This window comes from Malus sylvestris, chromosome 15, assembly GCF_916048215.2.
Source record: "Malus sylvestris chromosome 15, drMalSylv7.2, whole genome shotgun sequence".
NCBI classification, from domain to species: domain Eukaryota; kingdom Viridiplantae; phylum Streptophyta; class Magnoliopsida; order Rosales; family Rosaceae; genus Malus; species Malus sylvestris.
This window is the reverse complement of record NC_062274.1, coordinates 39797113-39808280: the sequence shown is the minus strand read 5'-3', so window position 1 is coordinate 39808280 and position 11168 is coordinate 39797113. Positions and strand designations below refer to the sequence as shown.

General features: G+C 36.7%; 1 pseudogene; it reads left to right on the top strand.

Annotated features, from left to right (window-relative positions):
• Positions 1-1788: 1788 nt before the first annotated feature.
• On the top strand, positions 1789-4057 carry LOC126602964 (uncharacterized; annotated as a pseudogene).
• Positions 4058-11168: the final 7111 nt, after the last annotated feature.

Here is an 11168-nt window from a genome sequence, read left to right as displayed (position 1 = left end):
ATGAAAAATCGGCTGGAGCCTAGGCGGGCTAGGTGGCTGGGCGAAGCTAGGCGTCTGGGCGGAGCTAGGCACCTTTTAAATTTTTTTTTTATTCTAACTTAAGTTCCCTCTTTCCCCGTGTACAATCCCTTGTTAACCTAATTTTCTAAACATTTCTTCTGTTTTGCTCTCTGTCGTCTTCGACTTCGGCCGTCTCGCTCTCGAGTCTCGACTGATCGAATCCTTTGCTGGGCAGCATCTCTCTACTTCCTTACTGGGCAAATCATCTCGCCTCTCTAGATTTCCACAATCCACCTCTCTCATTTGAGTCGTTTCCCCGATCTCCACCTCTTGCAACAGTTGCAGACTTGCAGCAGGTTAGCATTTCGCCATTTCCCATATTTTATTCGAAAATCTAGTTGATATTTGATGCTAATTGTGATGATTTGCTGCTCTGCAATCTGCATTGATGATTTGAAATTGATATATAATATTAAGTTGCTGCAAGGAAACGAGATGCCCAGCAGCCTAAGTGAATCACACTGGTTTTTCAGATTTTTTTTTTATATGCAAGATTCTATAATCTAAGACTGGAAGTAAATTCTTAATACTATAGACATTATATTGTGGTGCCATGAACTGATTCATGAATCAGATCAGATTAATACAATTAGACCAATGGGGTGTGTGGATTCATACCAGATTATTTGTCGTGAACCGTGAACTGATTAATACCAGATTAATACTAGTTTTGGGTCTTATTTTTTCTTTCAATTGTGTTAGTTTTCTCAATTGGGTGTGTGTGTGGAATGGATTGAGTGGTTGCATAATGCATTAAACATTGTTAATTGTGTAGTCATAGACTCATATGCTTCGATTATCAGCAGTAAGTAAACACTTTTCAATTGTGTAGTCATAGTTTAGTTGAAGTATTAGAGCAGCCAATTTGATTTGAATGAGTTGCATACCATGCATCAATGTGGTTGAGCCTTGAGGCTTGAGTAGTGTATTTATAAATTTATAAATTATAATATATGACTTACTTGGCAGTTTGGTTTTCTGATATGGGGAACCCTTGCAAATGGCAGCCAAATTAGGAAAATCGATGAAGCCAAGTTCGGGGAAAACCATCAGTTGCCATTGGCCAACTTGATTGGATTTGGGTGTTGTATTGTATATGTACTCTAGCACTAGCATTGTTTATTAGCCTGCTTGACTATATGTAACAAATTAACAATAATGTTGTCTCAATAAAGTTATAAACGATGAAACCGCGATTCTCTTTTGTGAAAATTCAAGACATTGCAAATCACTTAACATTCCTGCATGAATAATAAGACTCTGTTTCTTCTTGAAATCTGAAGCATTCAGCGTGCATCGATGCATTTTCTGTTATGTTCCTTCTATATTGAAGTTTAATGAGGATCAAATATCACACTTGTTGTCTTGTCTGCTTTTTGGATACAAGCAAATCTCCCAAATAATTTGCCTTCAAATTTGAGGCAACATTTTGTTTGAAATGATTATATGAGGATTACATTATTGTTTCAAATCTTCCACTTTTTGAGTTCTAGAAAATGCTTATATGAGGATTACATTTACATTAGTAAGAGTCAATCCCTATTTACATGTTTGAAATGATTTTCTGCTCTTTTAGATGGCAAGCACCGTATCATCTGGAGCATCTAATCCAATGTTGTCCACCCAGTCAGATAATCCATTAAAGCGTGCTTCAGACGATGTGCTTCAAACTCGGATAAGGTGAAATGTAAGTTGTGTAAAAAAATACTCAGTGGTGGCATTTATAGAATGAAACAACACATAGCCCATGTCAAGGAAAATGTAGCTGGATGCACAAAGTCTTCGGATGAAGATAAAGCAAAATGTAAAGCCGCATTAGATGAAGCAAAAAAGAAGAAGAAAGAAAGATACATGCACTATGAAGAAGTGAGGGAAGAGGTTCAACTTCCACATATTGAAGAAGATGAAGATATTGAAGTTGTTAGGTCAAGGAAAAGGTCGCGAACTCTTGGGCCCATTAATAGGTTTGCATCCTCCATCAATCCCGGTTCTTCAAAATCAAATGATGAAAGCATGAGTAAGCGACAACAAAATCTCCATGATGCAATTTGGAAGGATAGAACACATCAGGTGGGTCAATATCTGGCTCGATGGGTCTATGAAGCCGGTATTCCTTTTCATGCCATTGAGAATGACAGCTTTAAACGCTTTGTGGAAGCGGTTGGTCAATTTGGCCCGGGATTCCAACCTCCAAGTCAATATGATTTGAGAGAGCCTTTATTGAAAGAAGAGGTGGAGAGGGTAAAACAATATCTTAAGAAGCATGAAGAAGAATGGGCTTTGAATGGTTGCTCAATTATGACCGATGTTTGGAGCGACCGAAAAAGAAGAAGTATAATGAATTTGTGTGTGAATTGCAAAGAAGGCACAATATTTCTTTCTTCAAAGGAATGCTCTAGTGAAGCACACACCGGGGAATACATCTTTGAATATGTTGACAAGTGTATCGAAGAAGTTGGTTCACAAAATGTTGTTCAAGTGGTAACCGACAATGCTTCTAACAATATGGCCGCGGCAACTAAGATGTTGGAAAAGAGGCCACACATGTTTTGGACATCATGTGCCACTCACACGTTGAACCTCATGCTTCAAGGAATTGGTAACCTACCTAGGTTCAAAGGAGTGATTGAAAAGGCCAAGGCTTTTACTATCTTCATTTATGCTCATCATAAAACATTAGCATTGATGAGAAAGTATACAAAGAAAAGAGACATAGTGAGGCCCGGAGTCACAAGATTTGCAACTTCTTTCCTAACTTTGCAAAGCTTGGTTGATAAGAAAAAAGACTTAAGGATTATGGTTGCTAGTGATGAATGGGAACAATGCAAACATTCCAAGAGTACAAAGGGGAAAGCGGCATATGCTACCATGGTGGGTGCACAATTTTGGAATGGGGTCTCACTTTGCTTGAGAGTGTTTGAACCGTTGTTTAAGGTTCTTCGACTTGTGGATGGGGATAAAAAGCCATCAATGGGGTTTTTGTACGGGGAGCTACAAAAAGCGAGGAATGAGATCAAAGATGCATTGCAAAATAATGAGACCCATTATAGACCAATCATACAAATTATTGATGAAAAAGCTCATGATTGGCTTGATGGTCCATTACATTTGGCGGCCTACTTCTTGAATCCTTATTACTTCTTCAAGGATCCAAGCATTCAACATGATTCATTAGTTATGGACGCCATGTTTACTTGTGTTGAGAAGTTCTTCCCCAACAACTTTGAAGTCCAAAATCGAGGTATTAATATAGAGATGCCGAAGTACAAGAAAAAAGATGGTGGATTTGGAAGACATTTGGCGGAGATTGGATGCGTTGAGAATGATGACAACTATGATCCGGGTATGATTCTAATTGAGTAATTCTAGTTGTTTTTATTTACTAGTCTAATTGTAATTGTCTTTCTTTACTAGTCTAGTTCTAATTGTTTATCTTTACTAGTCTAATTCAAATTGTGTACTTTGTACTTTTTTAGCTACATGGTGGTCTACTTATGGCAATGGTGTGCCTAATTTGCAAAGAATTGCTATCAAAATTCTCTCATTGACTACAAGTTCATCCGGGTGTGAGAGAAATTGGAGCACTTTTGAGGGAATACATACAAAGAAAAGGAATAGACTAGATACTACAAGGTTGAATAATTTGGTCTATGTCCAATTCAATGCGAGGATCATGAACAAGAAGAAAAGAGAGAAAGAGAAGAAAGTGGATATACTACTCGCTAGTGAAGCTAGTATGGCACAAGGATGGATTGTGGAGGGTGTTGATGAAGAAAGTGAGCTTGGTTCGGGAATGGATGGAGAGCAATTAGAGGTGGATAGTTCCCTAGAGCCTAGGAGGAGTTCTAGAAATGTTGAAGTAAGAGAGCTTCATGAAGAAGATTTTGTATCGGATGAGGACACGGAAGAAGAAGGAGATGATGATGAAGAAATTGAGTTTGGGTCCGACACGGAGAAAGTCTTGGAAGGCTGTGGAGAAGAAGAGATTGAGGCCTAGATTCCTAGCTTTAAAACTTTGCAAGTATCTTATATCCTTATCCCTTTCATTTTGCATTTTATGTGTAATGTGTTTAAACTTTAAATTGTGAACTTGTTGGATACATCATACATGTATGATGTATTATCCAAGAATGCTCATTTTGATTATATGCTTAATGTGCTTTTAATTTGTAAGTTTGTTGGATACTCAGGAAAACAACTTTCATGTGCTTTTAATTTGTAAGTTTGTTGGATACTTAGGAAAAGAACTCTTATTTTGATTATATGCTCAATGACAATGTGCTTTTAAATTGGAAGTTTGTTGGATGCTTATTGCATACAGGTATTATCCAAGAACATTCATTTTGATTGTAAGCTTGATGGATACTTGTTGCCTTGTTGGATACATATATCATCCAAAAGCACTCAGATTGATTACATGCTTAATGTGTTTTCAAATTGTAAGCTTATTGGATACATGTACTTTATGTAATCTCTACTTATTTACACAATATACAATAAATTTACCTAAATCCGCCTAGGCCGCCTAGGCTCCGCCTAGCCGCCTAGGCGCTAGGCCCCTGCCCGCCGCTGGACTAGCGCCTAGCGCTTTTTAGAACCTTTCTATATAGACGTGTTATTCAATTTCATAGTCTAGAAACATAACATAAGTAGGCAACAACAAAAAAAATTAATTTTGAATGTTGAATGTCATATAGTTCAACATTGCGACTGTTTTCATAATAGTTTAGTTTCCACATGCGCGGCTTCAATATTATTTTTCTCTTTAGTTTATACTCTCAGATATAAGGGGTCATATGTTGATGCATACTTGCAAAGTCTCGAAGGTATCAAATGAAAAGTTGGGATATAGGCATCAAATATATTGCACACTAAGTACTACTATTTGGACTCGAGCTAAGGCCAAATATATTCAGGCCCTTTAAGGGAAGAGATCCTCATTTAAAAAAAAAAATTGGAACATCTTTTTTATCGTTAGATTTGGCTTTAATGAAATTCTATGGTTGAGATTAAATCACAGGCCACAGAATCTCAACCACAGAATTTCATTAAAGCTAAATCTAACGGTCAAGAGGATGTCCCCATTAAAAAAAAAAAATGAGGATCCATTCCCTTAAAGGCTTCATATATATAATACGTGTGTGTCTAAATATTCCCTATCTCAATCAGGTTCCGTAACCATTCTAAAATAGACTACCAGTCCACGTCGATTATTAAATTGACGGATGCCAAATTAATCAAGCAAACAAAATTTCAGATATAATTTGGCAATGGACGCTACATTCCCACGGTGCAACTCATTTGTCTCCAACTAATCGTATTATTAGATAATTTAACTATTGGATGGCCTGACACTTAATAATTAATTCATAATTAAACTACATATTTTAAATAAAAACTAGCAATCATCACACGTGTGTAATTAAGTTTGTTTTTTGTTTTATTGCAACTTATCATGAGTAGAATAGAAATGATGGTAGAAAAAACAAAAGAAAAATAAATAAATAAATAAATAAAAGAAAAGAAAGAGAGATGATACGTGCTTCTTTCTCTTCTCCATCTTCCCACATTGTTTCACACTGTACCAAGGAACCGTGAACAACTGAGTAGCTGCCGGTGGCACCATGGTTCCAACGGATGTCTGGATTTAAAATCATGTTAGCTGTAAAATTTAAAGAAATACAATATCGCAACCCCAAGCCACCTCCCCCACTCGTTCATCCCGACTTCTCATCGCTCCCAACTATACCCACCACCAATCCCCAGCCCCAATCACTTCCAATTTTTTTTTTAATTTTTAAATAGGACTGTTATTATTAGATGACTGTGATGTTCATGTAAAAACCAGTAAAATTCGTTTTCATGTAATTACTGAATTGTCTATAATTTTTTATTTTTGTTCAATTTTGATTAGAAGATTAAAATGGTAATTTCATTATATTTTGGTTGACAATAAAATTTCATTAATTAGTTTAGATTACGATGTTGATGATCATTGTAAGAAGATTATAATTGATTAAGCATTGACGCTATATCCGAAATCTAGTCTTGGCCCTATATAATCTAGATATATAAAACAAAGATATTGAGGTTTGTCACTAATTGTTAGTTTCAAAGATTATATCATTACTAATACCGCAACTACTGAACGATGAAATCATATTTTGCGCAACCAATTTGATGTGGTCGCGGAAATACTTTTTGGAGTAGTGAATTACTAATACCGCAATTATGTCGAACGTATCTTAATTAGTCAGGGAACACCTATTTCTATCGAATACCACTACTTAGTGGGGTGGTCAAAAGCTTGAACTTCAATGGTTCTACATTCGGTACGTGTATTTGTAATCAATAACACACATTTTCCTAGTGAATCGCACTGCTAGCTAGCAAGTGGTCCTCCCAGCATATATCTATTAGGTTAATTACATCAGTATCAACCACTTAATTAGTTTTACTTGTCACATCTTAATTTCTAGTTAAAGTATACATATTAATTAAATACATAAAAATAAAACTACACACATAAATTTTATATAGATCAATAAATAGGTAATAGTCATTTTATATCATAGGTAAACAAAAAAAAAAAAAAAAAAAATTTCTCCTCTTCAACTACGGTAAATAAGAACAATTTTCCAGCTAAGATCAATACTACTTGCTAAAATTTATCTTCATTAATAATCTCTCCTTAAAAGTACAAAATGTTTATTAGCTCAATCCTAGTATTAAAAATATTTTGTAATCCAAAACAAAAACTCATTTTTGTTGTAGTCTTATTAGATTAGGAATGTGATTGTGTAAATCCTAGTATATCTTGGAATATCTCTTATATTCCTATTAGGAGTTGATTACCTATTAAATTTTGTAATCCTAAAGGAAAATGTTTTTACCTATCCTACTACTATAAATAAAGGCACAATGGGGTGGAATAGAATACACCCACAATTACACATCTCTCTTCTTCTCTCTCTATGCTGCACTCTCTCCATCTATCTATGGCCTCCATTATTGTTCAGTAAATTATACATACAACACGTTATCAGCACGCTCTTGACGTTATGCTAACAAGAGAGTTTGATCTTCAATCAGGGGAATATTACATTTTAATCATTTTTTTTTGTGATTAATTTAATTATTTTATTGAATTGATCTACATGCTATTGATTCAATTTAATTTTTTTTTGTGTTGAACGTGATACAACGCATTGGAGATGCAATTCCGACTTTCTGAGAAGGATATTCTACAAATTCAAAGGTTTTTGTTGTTTTCTGCCAATCAGGAATGCTTAAAATAAAGTAAGATATTTGAAACGACCATGAAACATGAAAACATTCCCCATGATGCATGAACCCCCTATGTTTATATTTTCCTTCCTATATATATATTGTATATGTTCATATATTTGTCAATATATATTTTTTTTGTTTCACACAATTAAATTGTTATGTGGAATTTGTGAGTCAAATTATATCAAATAAATTAGAAGCATATTTAGGGTTTCCTAAACCCTAAGGGATTTAAAAAAAAAAGAAAAAGGGAATTGGGTATGGTGCGGCACACCCACCGCACCATCACCATGGACACAGCAACCAGACCACGACCTGGATTTCACCTCGGCATGGCCTGAAGCCCCGAGCCCATACACGCTGACCTTGGTCTGCAGCCATCTAACCAGCCCAGTTGGCTGGGCTTTCCTTCCCTGACCTGCATGCCGCAACCCTTATGGTTGTTGGGCTTATGTAGCAGCCACAAGCTTGCAACCCTGGCCTTCAGTCCACTAACAGCAAGCCTAGCTTGCTGGGCCATGTGTCACGACCCCCTGCTTGCTATGCATGATGCCAGCCAATTGCAGCTGGGGTGTCCCTTGCAACCCGCAAGCTTTTGGGCCTGCTCCCGTGCCATCCCCGCGGTACAAACTGAAACCCAGCTGTGGCTGGGGTTTCACCTCACCCACGTGACCTGCAGTCACTCCCGAGGCCTTTTTTGGGCCCTGCCTTTTCTACTTAAGGCACCCAACCCGTGCCCCTTACCCATGGCACCTAGCCCAAATTATTTTGGGGCTATACTTTCGATCCAATAATATTATTTTAATATTATTTTGCCTCTACAATCGACCCTGTATGGCCCGATTTATTGAATTAATTAAAAGTGACCTGCATTCCATTAATTTGATAATGAATCCAAAATTATTGACCTGAAGATCACTTTTGAACATTAACGATTCAATAATTTATTTTTATACTTTGAACTGTTGACATACTTTCGTAGTCCCGAAGCACTCACACTTGAGTTCCTGAAGCAACCCAAATCCACTGCACTTAGTTGTATATTGCATTATGTGTTCTTGCAGGAACCTCTCTTTCATGAACTAAACGTTCATAAACTAAATTGAACTTGTAGTTTCAAATTTAGTGCCTTTGAAACCCGAAGTTTTCATAAAACAATACAGTCATGAAAACCCGACGTTTTTCATGAAAACCATGTCTTAGAACTCGAATGTTCTAACTTTGATGCTTATGGATGATTCCTTCCCACAACAACAATCACAATCTTGTTTCCTCCAATTCAATGGATTGTCGAACCGTCACAATTTTGATTTTCTTGATTTGGACGTTTTCTATTAGAAACCACTTTATGTGGGGTACAAAACGTGAATCTCCACTTGACTATCAAGAAGCTGAGAAACCATTGAAGCCAACAATGGCATGAAAGAGCTGAATAAGCCACCGCCATGATCTTCATTCGAAGACTTATGCTCAAAGCATTACAAATGGAAATACCTCCCGATCGAGGATTCCATGGCTCTTTGCCTCGCTTCTACGGACTGTCTAATCATGAAAGACATTGCTTGAAGCACACCATGATTACGTCCATGAATGAGTACAATTCTGAAGTTTATAAATCCGATCGAATTTTGACTAGAGAATACTTTTCTCGTCGTTCCTTGCGTCTAACTCGTCCTTAAAACAACAGTGTAGAAAGCGGAAGTTTACCAAATTCTTGGATTTGATTACTACCACAAACGTGAGAGAAAGGTATGAACCCATTCGGCTGGAGTCTACCGAATAGCTCGCCCTAGTTCGGTCAAAGCCTACCAAATGGTGATGCACTGCTTCGGCAGGGATACACCGAATGGCATATTCTCTCACAATCCAATTTCGAGTTTGTTTTTACAACATATGGTAGAATTAAGGCCTGCCAAGGTGTGGCATCATGCCCGAAGCACGATCCTTGGTATCTAAGACCTAAAACTTCAAGAATAAGGGAAAATATTCCCGAACCTTAACCCTGCATAATCTATTTCCGTCTTGATGGAATAGACTATTAGTTATGAACCTATTCGTGCCCCTATCAATGTTGTTAAGGAGTACCATTCTAGTAGTTAATACGTGAGACTAATTTTGCTCTACCAAACATCGTTGGAAGAGCAGAATTTTGGCATGGATGGCCTTGTTGGCCGAATCCCCTTAGTAAACCATTTACTTTGTGAACATTTTTCCATGTTCTTGGATTCAAGTTTGGTGTATGTTTTACTTATGGATAATCTTATTGATATTGTCCTTAAATATGAGTTAATTGAATCATGTTTCTTCATACATGTGACCAATTCAATTAAACACGTGATTAGGTAGGAATGTGGGAAAGTTAGTTGTCTGGATGAATGCGTACTACGCACACTAACTTTGTTGGAAATATGCCCTGAAAGTCAATCTTTGGAAGAAACCTTTCAGGACAATAAATGGATGTATAGATGACTCTTATACATCAAATGGCAAAGATACTATTTAGGACTATCTCTATAAACGATATATGTCCTAAATAGTGAATCCATGGACAATGGATCGATTGAAGAAGTAATCTAATGAAGTTAGACTACAGAGACCTTCTTCACATAACCATCATGTCCAAAAGGTTCCTGGTCATAGGATTGTCGGAGGGATACTGACAATGCATAGACCGGTACATACTATGTCCGCTTCAATTAGAAGGATGGAAAGTCTCATCCCATTCGTGTAGTGACACTAAGACAAGTATGGAGGTGCTCATTAAGGGAATGAGTTCACTGAACACAATCGAACGAGAGTACTTGCATGGAGGTCTACTCACATGTCAAGCAAGTAACTCTAATGGTTGGAATAATGTAAGTAGTCCTTTGACCTGAGGCATCATCGTTGTCTTGTGGTTAAGTACTTGATCTTTGATTATGTCAAAGTCACTCTATCCGCAGGTGTCCACGGCATAGTCGGGGTTAAGCCACTTAGTCATGAAGGCAAGTGAATGCGCAACAAGGAATCTCTAAGCCTCGTTAAGAGAGGATGAATACTCTAAGATATGATTATGGAATCTTCGGCCGAAGTATCGAGCGTAATAAAGGAAAGCGTTCCTATACGACTCAATTGAATCATATAAGAAGGAATAATCACATTAGGGGGTTGGCATAATATATCCATACCCTAGTGATGTGATTGAGAGTATTGTTTTAGAGAATGATCGAATTACATTGTAATTCCAACTGAATAGGTTCTTCGAACAACTTCTACATTAGCTTGGGTAGCCATGATATATGGTTAGATGTCACTCATGACTTGTGAGTTCTTCTAGATGATTAAATGTAGTCGTCAAAGAAGAAGGTGAATTAAAAGTAAGTTTTAATTCACTAAGTGATTGGATTAAATATAATCAATTGGATTGGTAGCAATCACTTCACTGCCTTGCTAATTAGAACCTAAAACGATTGTTCACCAATACACTCTTGTAGTGAGTAATTAATGGATGATGGAAATAATTAATTGGATTAATTAAGTGTTGTGATTAATTAGAAAGTCTAAAGAAATCATAAAAGCGATATAAGATCGTTTTGGGCTTAAAGAAACGTTCGGGTTTAATTGGGCCCATTGGGCTTTTATTCAAGCATTGGATGACTTGAAATAAATAAAAGCCCAAAGCCCAAACAACACAAAGGGGCCGGCCAAAGGAGGGAGACAAATGTCAAATGTTGACTTGTTTCTTTTTGGCTATAAAAGGAACTTTATAGCAAATGTTTCATTAAGGTTTTTTGAAGTGTTAAAAGAACAAAAGAGAAAAAGAAAAATATCTCTCTAAC